The sequence below is a fragment of the Muscardinus avellanarius genome, assembly GCF_963383645.1.
Source record: "Muscardinus avellanarius genome assembly, chromosome: 10".
In the NCBI taxonomy this organism is placed as follows: Eukaryota; Metazoa; Chordata; class Mammalia; order Rodentia; family Gliridae; genus Muscardinus; species Muscardinus avellanarius.
Window position 1 is genome coordinate 12,785,650 of NC_137796.1, and position 10,939 is coordinate 12,796,588.

A 10,939-nucleotide genomic window follows, 5' to 3' on the forward strand; every position below is an offset into this window, starting at 1 on the left:
TACTTAGCTAATCAGATTTTGAGAGGATTCAGTCAGCTAGTACAAAAAGTTTGGGCACAAGGCCTAGTGGGTGTGTGGGAAAGGGTACTGAGGATTGGAGCTAGGTGCGCCAGTATTGGGAAGAGGCATCAAAATGTATTAAGTTGCTGGTATTGGAAAATTGTTTTGATAATTTCCAAAGTGTAAAATATAGTCAGAGCCTAGGCGCTCAGGCAGGGAGGGGGCTGCAGCGGTTACAATGCAGAGTTCCTCTCTGTCTTTGCCCTTCATTCTAATCATTAACCTATAGTAAAGGCCTTAGAGTCAACTGAAGCCATTAGCCCTACAATTACAATGGAGGCAGCCCATGCCTCTGTTTACCTCCTCTCCTCTGGGATTCAGCTTGGGCATAGGAAAGGTAAACTTTGTGTGTGGCTTCAAAGCACCCTAGTTGATGAGCAACTAATACTGCCCAATACAATAGAGCCGAGGGCCAGGTAGGTTCTTGACCCTTGCACTTAGGAAGCGCACTGTCCAGAGACAAAGAGGCACCACCTGGCTAAGGAATAAGTAGCCCATTGCCCTGGTAACGCTGATGAGAAAGATACCAATATAAAATCTGTTTAAAGGTTGGGGTCCCCAAAAGGGGCCGGAGTTCCACTTTCGGGCTCCCCAGCATGTGGACCAGCATGCTGCTTTTTCTTTCTCTTCTCTATTTCTTACTGCTCTATTTCCTAATTTTGTAATAAAGATTTGTTAAAGCTGTACTGAGCTTCCCGTTAATTTTTCTATTCAACCAACCTTAGTTGAATAAGAAAAAGAACCCCACCATTTCAAACCGTAACACCTGGGATGCTATACAGAGAGTTACAACCCCAGCTCTTTTTACTTTCAGACAGCATCTCCCTGAGTTGCCCAGGCTGGCCTCAAGCTCACGTTCCTCCTGCCTCAGCCTCTCACAAGTAGCCGAGATTACAGGTGTGTGCTACTACACCCCGCCCAGCTGCCTTATTCTATTCTTTCCTTCCATTGATTGATTGATTGATTGATTGTGCTTGGAATTGAACCCAGGGGCTACACACCTCTAAGCTACACACCCAGCCCTATTTTATTTCTTTATTTTGAAAGTCTCACTATGCTGTGGAGAGCCTTGCTAAATTGCTGAGACTGGCCTCAAACCTGTGATCCTCTTGTCTCAGCTTCCCAAGTACAAGTGTGCACCATAATGCTTGGCTTTTTACTTATTTTTATTTATTTTTATTTTTTGCGGGTCTGGGGATGGAACCCAGGGGCATTCGACCTCTGAGACACACCCACTGCCCTATTTTTTTTATTCTTTATTTTGAAACCACGTCTCACTAAGTAGCTGAGGCTGTCCCCGAACCCCGATCCTCTGGTCTCAGCCTCCCGAATGCTGGGATTACAAGCGTGCCCCACCATGCCCGGCTTTATTTTTATTTTTATTTTTATTTTTTTAATGGAGAAACAAAGAGATTGGACCGGGCGTGGTGGGGGCTTACTTGTAATCCCAGCATTCTCGGGAGGCTGACCCCCCCAGCCAGGCTGCCCCGGGCATGGGGTGAAGGGAGCCCTTTTTCTCAGAGTTGCTCGGGAACAGTTTGTGGAGGCCTTGCCAGAGCTGCAGCAGCGGCTCACTGCGGAGCAGGGATCTGCATTGCTGACAGCGAGGGCGCAGCTGGGCAGGCAGGGCTGGGCTTCCCGGAGGACCTCGCTTCCCAGGAGCGCAGGCTCTGAAGTCAGGGAAGGGTCTGAGACCTGGGCCAGGCGAGGGTGACTCCAGGGAGAGCGGAGCTGGGCGCTGGTCTCTAATGACTCCTTTAAGAAATTGTTTCCAACCACATGAAGCCCTAGGCACTGTCCTGGGGCTGAGGAGACAAGAGTGAGCAAACCCCACATCCTGTTTTAATGCAGTAGTAGGGTGCAACAACAACAAAACTAACCATAATGATGGCTAATTTTATTTTATTTTTGGAGGTGGGGACTGAAATCAGGGGCATTCTACCTCTGAGCTACACCCCTAGCCCATTTCTTTCTTTCTTTCTTTCTTTCTTTCTTTCTTTCTTTCTTTCTTTCTTTCTTTCTTTCTTTCTTTCTTTGGTGGTACTGGGGTTCCTGGAAGCCCTTCTACCTCCGGGCTACACTCCCAGACCTATTTTTACATTTTTATTTGGAAACAGGGTCTCCTAAGCCAGCCTGCGCGGCTGGCTTCGAACCTGCGCGATCCTTCTGTTTCTGCCTCCCAAGCGTGGGCTGCTTAGCCCATTTTTAAATTTTTTTTTTTTTTTTTTTTTTGGTGTGTGTGTGTTTTGTTTTTGTTTTGAGGCCCTCAGGATGAAACCCAGGGGCATTCTACCTCTGAGCTAGATCCCTTAGCCCTAATTTTTAATCTTTATTTGGAAACAGGGTCTCATTGAGTTGCAAAGGGCCTCACTAAATAGTAGCTGAGGCTGTCCGCAAACCGCGATCTTCCTGTCTCAGTCTCCCAAATGCTGGGATTACAAGTGTGCACCACCATGCCTGGCTCTTATTCTTTATTTTGAAACAGGGTCATACTAAATTGTGGAGGGCCTATGTAGCTGAGGCTGGGTGCGAACCTACGATCCTCCTGTCTCTTCCTCCCAAGTACTGGGATTACAAGTGTGCACCACCATGCCCAGTTTAAAGTGTTATACATATAGGGCCGGGATGTAGCTCAGTGGCAAAGCGCCTGCTTTGCAGGTTTGGCGCTCTGGGTTCGATCCCTGGTTCCAAAAAAGACAAAACAACAACAACAACAAAAAAACTTTAAAGTGTTATACATATAGAGAAAAGGAAATAATAATCATAAGCATTTGATATTATTAATTTTCGGTAATGAGAAATGAACTCAAAGATATCCCGCGTGAGCCATGCCCCTGCCCTATTTATTTATTTATTTATTTATTTATTTATATTATTTATTTTGTGGTACTGAGGATGTCTTTTTTTGTGTATGTGTGTGTGTGGTACTGGGGATGGAACCCAGGGGCTTTCTACCTCTGGGCTATACTCCCAGACTTATTTTTATATTTTATTTGGAAACAGGGTAGACTTTCACTTTCTTTTTTTTATGGTACTGGGGGTGGAACCCTGGGGCTTTTCTACCTCTGGGCTACACTCCCAGATCTATTTTATACTTTATTTGGAAACAGGGTCTCACTAAGTTGCTGAGAGCCTCACTAAGTAGCTGAGGCTGGCTTCGAACCTTCACAGTCCTCCTGATTCAGCCTCCTGACTTGTACTGGGATTACAAGCATGTGCCACCACACCCGGCTTCGGGACTGAGGACTGAACCCAAGAGGGCATTTTACCTCTGAGCTACATGCCAAGCCCTTTTAAAATATCAAGTAGTTTGGAGGTAGAATGCCCCCTGGGTTCCATCCCTGGAACTGCAAAAATAAATAAATAAATAAATAAATAAAATATTTTGTTTGGAGCTGGGCGTAGTGGTGCGCACACCTGTAATCCCAGTACTTGGTAGTCTGAGACAGGAGGATTGCAGGTTCAAGAACAGCCTCAGCAAGTAGTGAGACTCTCACCAACCTAGCAAGACCCTGTTTCAAAAAATAAAAATAAAATAGGGCTGGGGGTGTAGCTCAGAGGTAGAATGCCTCTGGGTTCAATCCCCAGTACCAAAATAAACAAATACATACATAACATATTTTGTTTGGAAACAGGGTCTAAGTTGCTGACAGCCCCCCCCCCCATTTTATACTATTACTAACCCATTTACAGGTGGCGACAGAGAGACACACAGTAGCTAGAAGACTGGCCAAAGTTACTAAGAGTTAGAGTAGGGGGGTCCCCCTATCTCCATTAAGATTGACTTCCAAGGCCATTCGGGCTACTTGTTTGTTTTTGTTTTGCGGTACTGGGGATGGAACCCAGGAGGCACTCTACCTGCAAGCTACACCCCCAATCCTATGTTTTATTCCTTTATTTTGAAACAAAGTCTCGCTGAATTGCAGAGCACCTCACCAAGTGGACAGCTGAGGCTGTCCACGAACCCATGATCCTCCTGTGTCAGCCTCCCAAGTACTGGGATTACAAGCGTGCGTCACCACGCCTGCCTCTTGTTTGTTTTATTTTATTAGTGTGCTGGGGATTGAAAGCAGGGTCTCCCACAGGCTAGCAGTGCTCTACTGAGGAGGTAGAAAGGAAATAGGCAGATAGGGAAAAGGCCTTAGTAGAAAAAAGTTAATTTCCTGAGTTTCCTGAGGGGCGACAAATGCCTGAAACAAATGCCTGAAACACCAAAGGCTCAGAGATAAGAAGGCCAGAGCTTCACAAAGCCATCCTGAGTTTCCTAATTAACAAACCCACCTAGCAAGTCTGGCATTCCTGAAAGGAAACCCTTCAAAGGACTTGCAAATATCCTATGCAAATTCTCCTTGGAATCTCAAAGTCACCCTAACCACAAACGGACTTGCAAGCGGTCAGGCATCAGCCAGTCCGATGGCAAAAGCGGGGACTTCTATCTCTCTCTCTCTCCCTCTCCCTCTCCCTCTCCCTCTCCCTCTCCCTCTCCCTCTCCCCCTCCCTCTCCCCCTCCCCCTCCCCTCCCCCTCCCCTCCCCCTCCCCCTTTCCCTCTCTCCCTCCCTCCCTCCCTCCCCCCCCCCTGTTGGCCCTGAGAGAAGGCAGAGTGCATCTGAGGGCATGTGGCTCGGGCGACTCTCGAGTAGTGACCTGAAGGCCTCTGCTGGACAACTGATGGGCACTTGGCTCGGGCGACACTCGGGTAGTGACCCTGAAGGCAGCTACTGGACCCCGGATGGCAGATCGCGGATGGCAGATCGCGTGGACTCTGGAAGAAAGCAGCCTGCACCTGAAGGCAATTCGGCTTGGGCTACTCTCAAGTATTGTCCTGAAGGCAGCTGCTGGACCCAGAGTTCCAGCCCCTTTGGGGGTGTTCAGCCACCGTTGCCCCATTCCCTGCTGCTTCCAATAAACCTTTTTCTCCCCTTCCTGAGGTCTGTGGGTGTCATTCTTCGCTCTCCGTAGACAAGAACTCGCCGGGGTTTTCTCGCAAGAAACCCCCATTTCACTACCACTGAACCGCAGGCTACTTATGAAGATTTGGAAAGTGTATTCCTGTAAGAAAAATTCAAACAATGCAGGTGCTCATTCCCACCTGTCTGACTCTGCTCCAGGATGCCTTCCCTTCCGCTAAGTTCCTGAATTTAAGCATACTATGCCCACACACATTGCTTTCCACGGGATTGGGGAAACAAATGTCCGACAATTTGCTCCTTTCCCCTTAACAAGATGTCTTGGACATCGTTCCCTACTGTTCTAGCTAACTGCCGCAAAGCATGCCATTTGCAAGGATTGCCTGCGCCTAGTTTCTTTTCCAGGATCCTACAGAGTGACACCGGGGTGTTTCCAATTTTCAGCTATGACAAACAATGTTGCTATTCACAACTTTTGCAAAAGCTGGCAGATTCTCTTCTCACTGCAGAACTAGAAAGTTTCTCCCCGGAAGAACCCATGTGCTGAAACCAGGGAAAACCCTGCTAATTGCCAGTCCAGCGGGTAGCTGCTTCCACTACAGCAAGAGCTGTAAGCTGGGCCGGGAGGCGCACGCCTGTAATTCCAGTACTTCGGAAGCTGAGACCAGAGAATCGCAGGTTCCAGACCAGCCTCAGCAACTCAGCGAGGCCCTGTTTCAAAATAAAAAGTAAGAAGGGCTGGGGGTGTAGCTCAGGGGTAGAATACTCCTGTGTTCAATCCAAGTACCTCACCCCCCCAAAAAAAAAGAGCTACGATTTTTTTTCTTTCGAATGGCTTTTTCTCCCAAGAAAAGCGGTGATCTCAGCTTCCATTCACAGGAGTTAAAAACAACAACATTAAAACCCCAAATCCCAACACACCCAGACCTGCCACCCGGAGACAGACAACCGGCCTGTGTGTTTAAGGCGCGCTGGCCCCTGGGAGTTGTAGTCCTGGCTCTGAGCATCCGCAGGCACGCGCCAAGGTTCGGGCAGCGTCCCGGGCGTGGGAACACCATTTCCCAGAGTGCGCCGCGAGGCGCTGCGCGGCCCCGCGTGTAAGCGCCAGCTCCGCGAGCGCGCCGGCCGCAGGTACGTGGTGCGCGCGGGCCCCTGCGGCTCCGGGTGTCCCCAGCTGGCTCCCGATCGGCCGCACGCCCCAGACTGCGTAGGGAGGCGTGTCCAGCCCCTCCGCGCTCACCTGCAGCTGGGGGGCTTCTGTTGTCCGGCTCCTCCTGGGCCAGGATCTTTCAGCGGGAGTCTTGGGGACCCGGCAGGTGCTGGGGTCCTATGGATACCTGAGGCACGGAGGGACACGCCCCTCGCCCCTGAGGCAGGTGGGCGCTGGATTCCAGTGTTGCTCCGGTTTTGCTTTGAGATCACTCCTGCCTCCGTTTACCCCATATGGATTCATCATTATGCAAGAATCTCAATGCCATGGTGTTTGTTTAATTTACATAATTGTATTCCAAATCAACTCCCCCCCCCCGCAGTAATGGGGATTAACCCAGAGGCAGTCTACCTGAGTTATACTCCAATCCTCTGTGTGTGTGTGTATGTGTGTGTGTGTGTGTGTGTATTTATTTATTGGGACTGGGGATTGAGCCCAGGGGCATTCTACCTCGGAGTTACACCTTCAGTCTTATTTATTTTTTTTTTTAAATAGAGTCTCACCAAGTTGCTGAGGCTGGCTGAGAACCTGTGATCCTCCTGTCTCAGCCCCCCAAGTACTGGGATTACAAGCCTCCACCACTGTGCCTGGCATTTATTTATTTATTTATTTATTTATTTTTGAGGTACTGGGGATGGAACCCAGGGACATTCTACCTCTGAGCTACACCCCCCAGCCCTATTATTTATTCATTATTTTGAAACAGGGTCTCTGAGCTACACCCCCAGCCGTATTATTTATTTTGAAACAGGTTCTCACTGAGTTGCAAAGGACCTCTCACTAAGTAGTAGCTGAGGCTGTTTGCAAACTGTGATCCTCCTGTCTCAGCCTCCCAAATGCTGGGATTACAAGCATGTGACACCATGCCTGACTTTCTATTTTATTTTTTATTTTGAAATAGTACCTCATTAAATTGCTGAGGGTTTTGCTAAGTTGCTGAGGCTGGCCTGTGGTCCTCCTGTCTTGGCCTCCTATAAATGCCTGGGATTACAGGCATGGGCAACCATGCTGGGCTCCAATCAGTTTCTTTCTGCCTGTTTTGCTAGAGACAGCAAATTAGACTCCTCCTTGAGCCTGTTATTTTCTTTCACGTTGTGACAGAATGTGCAAAGTCCTTGCCTGGCCTCCTCTCTTCACAAGGCATATATATATGAGGTCACCTCATTATATTATCCTGTCCTTGGCTCCCCCATCCTATCTTCAGCTGGTTGCTGAGAATTTTTTTTTTTTTTTTTTTGGTGGTACTGGGGGTGGAGCCCAGAGGCTTTCTACTTCTGGGCTATACTCCCAGACCTATATTATATTTTATTTGGAAACAGGGTCTCACTAAGTTGCTGAGAGCCTCACTAAGTAGCTGAGGCTGGCTTCGAACCTGTGCGATCCTCCTGTTTCAGCCTCCCAAGCGCTGGGATTACAAGCGTGTGCCGCCACTCCCGGCTGCTGAGGACTTTTAAGAAATACTTCACCGTGGTCTCAGATGAAGTTCTATTGAAATGGGCAGGCCGGGCGTGGTGGTGAACACTTGTAATCATAGTATTTGGGAGGCTGAGACTGAAAAGGATCACAGGTTTGAGGACAGCCTCAGTAGGTAGTGAGACTCTAGTCAATTTAGGGAGACCCTGTTTCCAAAAAATTTTTTTTGTGTGTGTGGTACTGGGGATGGAACACAGCGGCATTCTACATCTGAGGTACACCTGCAGCCCTATTTTTTATTCTTTATTTTGAAACAAGGTCTCACTAAGTTGCAGAGGGCCTCACTAAGTAAGTAGCTGAGGCTGGCCGCAAACCAGATCCTCCTGTCTCAGCCTTCAAAGTACTGGGATTATAAGCGTGCGCCACCACGCCGGGCTCCTGTTTCAAAATTTAAAAAAGTAAGCCAGGCGTGGTGGCGCACGCTCGTAATCCCAGCATTTGGGAGGCTGAGACCGAAGGATCGCGGTTCCCCCGGAGGGGGATGAGCTGGAAGTCTTGCAGTGCGGTGCAGTTCTAAGGCAGTTCTAGCTGGGGGTCCTGGAGACCCAGTTGTCTGTCAGAGCAATCTGGAAGGTTGCAGGAATGGAGCTGCCCTCTGTCCTCGGTTGGGAGCAGTTACTGGGAAGCATAGCCTCTGTGTAGACAAGGTAGGCCCTTCCAGGCTGCACTGTAGTCCCTCACCAGGCCTTCCCTGGGCTGCCGGGTGCCGCTGGGGAGATGCTTTTGCCCTCAGGTGCTTGGCCACCTTCTCTAGACCACACTCTCTCCCTGGATTTCCCTTCCGGGCTGAGCAGGGAACACAGGCATTTCTGTTACTGATGGAGGCTTTTCCTGAGAGCTGGCGGGAGGAGTCTAGTACTGGTTACCTGTGGGCCATAACCACAGGCTTGGTGGCAGCTAGGTCTGGCCCAAGAAGAGACTGCTGCTGAGGCCTCCGAGTCCTGTGGCTGATGACTGGGCCTGGGCTGCTCGCTGGATGCATGCTCGGGGCACACCTTGGAGAGCAGCTTATGGCTTGCTTTGACTGGAGGAGCTGGTGGGAAGAGGGCTGCTTCAGGGGACAGCAGCAGAGTCCTGCAGAGACAAATGCTAGGGACGCCTATCGACTCCTGTGCACATGGCCTGGGAAGACAGAGGCTCCTCTCCGTCTTATTTATTTATTTATTTGGCGGTACTGGGGATGGAACCCAGAAGCACTCTACCTCCAAGCGACACCCTCAGCCCCATTTTTTATTCTTTATTTTGAAACAGGGTCTCACTGAGTTGCAAAGGGCCTCACTAAGTAGTAGCTGAGGCTGTCCTCGAACCACAATCCTCTTGTCTCAGCCTCCTGAATGCTGGGATTATAGGCGCATGCCACCACACCTTAATTCCCCTACTTTACTTTGAAACAGGGTCTCCCTAAGTTGCAGAGGGCCTCACTAAGTAGCTGAGGCTGGCCATGAACCTGCACTCCTCCTGTCTCAGCCTCCCAAGTGCTGGGATTACAAGCGTGCGCCATCACGCCTGGCTTCATACCCACATTTTAGCAACTCCGGTCCCCGTGTCCACCTAGAGGAATGGAGTCTGGTGTTCACACAAACCTGTACCTAAGGGTTTATAAGAATTTTATTCACAGCCAAGCACAGTGATGTATTCTTGTGATCCCAAAATTTGGGAGGCAAGGCAGGAGGATTGCAGGTTTGAGGCCAGCCTCAGCAATTTAGTGAGACCCTATTTCAAAATAAAAAATAAAAAGGAGCCGGAGCCAGATGTGGTGGCTCATGCTTGTAACCTCAGTACTTGAGAGGCTGAGACAGGAGGATTGCACAGGTTCAAACTTCAGCTACTTAGTGAGGCTATCAGCAATCTAGTGAGACCCTGTTTCCAAATAAAACATAAAAATAGGTCTGGGAGTATAGCTTGGAGGTAGAAGGCCCCTGGGTTCCATTCCCAGTACCACAAAATAAATAAATAAATAAATAAATAAATAAATAAATAAATTAATTAATAGGGGCTGGGCATGGTGACACACATTTGTAATCCCAGCATTTGGGAGGTGAAGACCAGATGATTGGGGTTTCCTGACAGCTTCAGCTACTTAGCAGTCCCCTCGCAACTCAATGAAACCTTGTTTCAAAAAATATAAAAACTAGCCCAGCGCGGTCGTGCATTCTTGTAATCCCAGCATTCTGGAGGATGAGAAAGGAGAATCACGGTTCGGTTCGCAGACAGCCTCAGCTACTTAGACCCTTTGCAAAATAGGGTTGGGGGTGTAGCTGGTAGCTGAGAGGTAGAATGCCCCTGGGTTCCATCCCCAGTACTGAAATAAATAAATGAATAAATAATAAATAAATAAATAAATAAATAAATGAATAAATAAATAAATAAAAAGGACTGGAGGTGTCTGTAATCCCAGTACTCTGAGGCTGATACAGGAAGGGTAAAAGGTTTAAGACCAGCTTCAGCAGCATAGCAAGGCCCTCAGCAGCTCAGACCCTGTTGTATTTTTCTTTCTTTTATTTTTTTATTGTGGTACTGTGGATGGAACCCAAGGACATTCTACCTCCAAGCTACACTCCCAGCCCTATTTTTTATTCTTTATTTTTAAAACAGGGTCTTGCTGGGCGTGGTGGTGCATGCTTGTAATCCCAGCGCTTGGGAGGCAGAGACAGGAGGATCGCACAGATTCGAAGCCAGCCTTAGCTACTGAGTGAGGCTCTCATCCCAGCATTTGGGAGGCTGAGACTGGAGGATCATGGTTCACAGACAGCCTCAGCTACTTAGTAAGGCACTCTGTAACTTAGTGAGATGCCGTTTCAAAATAAAGAATAAAAAACAGGGCAGGGGTATAACTCGTAGGTCGAATGCTCCCGGCTTCATTCCCAGACCCACAAAAAAATAAAAAAATAAAATAAAATAAAACTGGGTCTCACTTCATTGCAAAGGGCCTCACACAATCCTTCTGTCTCAGCTTCCCAAATGCTGGGATTACAAGCATGCACCACCACGCCTGGCTAACTTAGACCCTGTTTCAAAATAAAAAGTAAAATAAGGCTGGGTGTGTGACTCAGAGGTAGATTGCTCCTGGACTTAACACACACATACATGGTTGGGGGTATAGTTCAGTGCCTCTGGGTTCCATTCCTAATTTCAATTTATTTATTTATTTGTTTGTTTGTTTTTATGGTACTGGGGGTGGAACCCAGGGGCTTTTCTACCTTTAGGCTATACCCCCAGACGTATTTTATATTTTATTTTGAAACAGGGTCTCACTAAGTTGCCAAGAGCCTCACTAAGTAGCTGAGG